The following is a 4,006-nucleotide window of genomic DNA, read 5'->3' on the forward strand; positions in this document are numbered from 1 at the left end:
TTGGAAATTTAATACAAGGCTCCTAACATATTTTTACAATAGCAGTTGCAAAATAAAAGGAATACATTGTCACAATTTTTATTTATAAGCATTTAAAGTTCAAATTTATACGAAATATGTCAAAATTGCGAAAATTTGCAAGTAATTTAGTGGTTGAAAAATCGTAAAAATTTTTTCTTTTATAACTAAGTTTTTAAAATTTGGTACAAGGTTCTCCATAAGTTTTTCTTTAAAAATAATATATCCTAGACTGACAAATCATCTCCGTTCAGAATCGTTTTTCGTATACAATGATATAATATCATTGGATTCAAATTTAATTCCATCCATTACAGTAACCCACTTGTAACCTACTGTACAGCAGAGCGACATCCACGACTTACCCGCCTTTTTTTTTAAATGGTTTTCACCAGTATAATAGAAACGAAAAAGTTTAATATCGCACATATTCCAAAATATTGTTTAAAAGATTTGCTCAAAATCACGAGACTTGACTTCGGTCTTAGTTATTGTGGCTGGTCAGATGGATTACCTACTTCGTAAAATATACGCGTCTCAATAGTTGCACATAATACCGTCTATTATTATTATCTATATTATATTGTGCGTTGGTACCTACGTTTTTAGTCGAAACAAATATAATAAAACGAAAACACACAAAAAAAAATCGAGGTAAAACGGCAGAAAAGATAATATATACCTACGTATATATACTATATAATATGTATAAACTACTTAAATATATATATATATACACATATAGAGGTATATAACACTGCGAAATGCGCTCGGATCCGTTTTGCTTGATATCGAAAGCGCCGCGGGTTTTAAGCTTATTAGCAACGGCCATTAATATTGTCACCGCCAGCTTAAACCCACCGCAGTATTTTAGCGGGCTTCCTGTAATTTATGCGTACAAATTCCAAAATACTACTAAAAAAAAAAAAAAAAAACGGAAAAATACCCACTTATATAGCCGCAGTACCACCTACCTATACCACCGCGCATATACATGTATAATATATACCTATAAATGTGCGTACTTAAATAAATAAAATGGGACTGTATAAACGTTGGCGTTTGTCAAAGCGGTGGCGATGTTTGGAGGGAGCGGGAGGAGGGGGGAGGTACCGTGGGCCGCGTGTGCTTATAATATAATATACCTAGGTAATAATATAATGTGTATATAATATACCTACTTTATATACGGTCGAATTCCTCGGCAAGACCGCTTTCGCGATTTGTGCACGGCCAGCAAACACGAAATACATTTCTTGCGATTAATTACACAACTACGATATATATATACGCCAATAATATAGGTACCTACCTATGCAGTATATAATAGGTATAGCCGAGCGCGCGCCCGTGCCGGAGACGCGTACAAATCGTTGTTAGGAAACACTATCGAGTTAGGTCTTACAGTTATATATATAATATATACTTAATGACCGTATATATATATATGTTATTGCTTTGCCTAGTTTATATTATTATTTCTATACGAATGTATATATCTACCATTCTCAATACTTATTTGTATCATACGAGGCTCAAATGAATATTTTTTTTTGGTTTTAGCAGGCAGATACATAAATATGTTATAGGTGTAGGCACCTATTTATTGTATATGAATATGATGCCCAGATTTTAGCCAAATGTGAACGAAAACTATGTTTAATAATATTATCATATGATAATAATATCATATTATGAATATCGAAGCTAAACATAAAACAAACTAATATTACATTTTCAAGCATTTTGACCCATTATATGTTATTATGAAAAAATACTAAAGATCAATTGAAAATATTTATAAATAGCTCAAAAAAAGGACAATATGTTGAGGAATTTATCTTGTATGGGAAACAGAGTTATTAACATTTTGTGGACATTTAAAGTATCTACGGTTATTCGGTTAATTTCAGTTAAAAATAAATCAAAATCGATTTTGTAAAAACTAGTTTGCGGAAAAATTCCCACGCGTTTTTTATTTTTTTTTTTAGTCCTGATGCTTTTTAAATACTGGACATTTTTACTTTTAATCCTCTAAAGTACCAATACTAGTTTCATTTTCCTACCAGAAAAGATTCTGAACTAGAAAATCGAAGCATTTTTACGTCCCAAAAGGCAAAGTTAAAGGTAATGACACATGAAAAACACACATCATTGTAAAATCAATAAGTAGATTAATAGGTATCGTTTCGCTCAGAATCTAAAATGTAATTGTCTGTCTTATAATGTATCATACTTGGGTTCCTAGTGTTGTGATAAAACCATTAAAACTAATAATTTTTTGCAACAGTCCTCTTGGTCATTTCACGGCGCCGTGGTAAATGTTTTCGATCTTCGATATATTAGGAGGTACCTATCTACCATACTAGTAGTTGTATAGAGTATAAACATTTATTTGTAAATTACTACGATGTATTTTATAAATTTACGTATGGCGCAGTAAAGTATTTTGATTTTCCTCCGAGAAATTCGTCGTAACATTTCGCCGCAGTAGAATTATTTATATGCGTCGTTTGTTATTGTTGTCTCCTACCGACCGCGAACGTACTTATTTGTATTGCAAAACGTACCCTATACGCAAACATAAATAATATAATAGGTAGGTTATTATGCGTGTCTGAATGCAGTGTACCTACTATAACTACATTATAATAATTTTTTCTGTTCCGATAATATAATCACTCTTCGTCATATTTATTAGATAATATTATAAATTAATAACCGAATAATGCTATTATGCTAAATATTGATTGAATGGAAATGCGTTGTCAGTTTCGAGGTAGGTATGCGCGTTTACAAAAAAAAAAAAACGTAGGTATATATAATAATATATGCATTTCGAATTATTCCACGGTACCGTTTTTAAAAAGTTTTTTACATCTCAATCGACTGATTTTTTTTCTCGTGAATTCAAAAGTTTGGTCTCGCATCATTTTAATACTGCAATATTATAAAATATAATTGTATATTGTGGTGTTGTAAAAGACTTCCACGGCATTTTGGTTAGTTTACATTTTTTCAATATTTAATATTATTTTTGTTACAATCGATTATACTTTATAGTAAATATTATTTTACATTCACCTTTAACAATATATTAATTATTTAATTTATTATATTATTAAATTATTTGATAATATAATAATAATAGTATTATGCGTGTTTGCTCACCATAATAAATATAGGTACCTTATATAGTTTATAGAAAAACCCCATTAATACACTACAGTAGTAGAGTCTACACTCAACAGTCAACCATGACGAAAGAAAATGCTTTAGAATCTAGAGATTTCAATTATTAGTGCTGATAGCACCTGTTGAGAAGAGAAATAGAAGAAGAAGAGTATATAGGTACTATTAGGGTAATAGAGTCAAATTGAACAATATAATAAAAGTAAAAAAAAAATACGTCACCAAAATGTATGTAATTAGTTTCTTTTCGAAATTCAAGTTCGACAAAATATATGATTTATGTTATATTATTATGGAACTAGTGTATAAAAATAAAAAAATTCCGAAAAATACCTAAATACCTAATAAGAAAAAAACAAAAAAAAAACATAGCACACTAGTACATCGCCGGTTGTCGTTTGCGCATAACTATTGTTATTTTTGACCTTTTTTTTTGTAAGACAGTTGCGCATCGTTCGATTTTTGGGTTATACATCGTTTGCGCATCGATCGTTTAAAAGGTCGTACATCATGTGCGCATCAATATTATTTAACAATAGAACTGAAAAAAAGGTGTATACTCAAAAGCGTTTAGCTTTTCTCAAACTATATGTACCTATATTTGTATTATAATTATAACTATGACTGTAATATTCCTAATTGAACTGAACAAAATTTTTACTCAAACTACCTATGTGTTTTAAGTATTATGTATATTTTTTACTATAACTATGGCCATGTAATGTACCCATTGGCGCTACTAGGCGGGTGCACAGGGGACTTGTGCACCCCCAAGTTTAAAATGTGCACCCCCAAA

This window comes from Acyrthosiphon pisum, chromosome A3, assembly GCF_005508785.2.
Source record: "Acyrthosiphon pisum isolate AL4f chromosome A3, pea_aphid_22Mar2018_4r6ur, whole genome shotgun sequence".
Taxonomy (NCBI): domain Eukaryota; kingdom Metazoa; phylum Arthropoda; class Insecta; order Hemiptera; family Aphididae; genus Acyrthosiphon; species Acyrthosiphon pisum.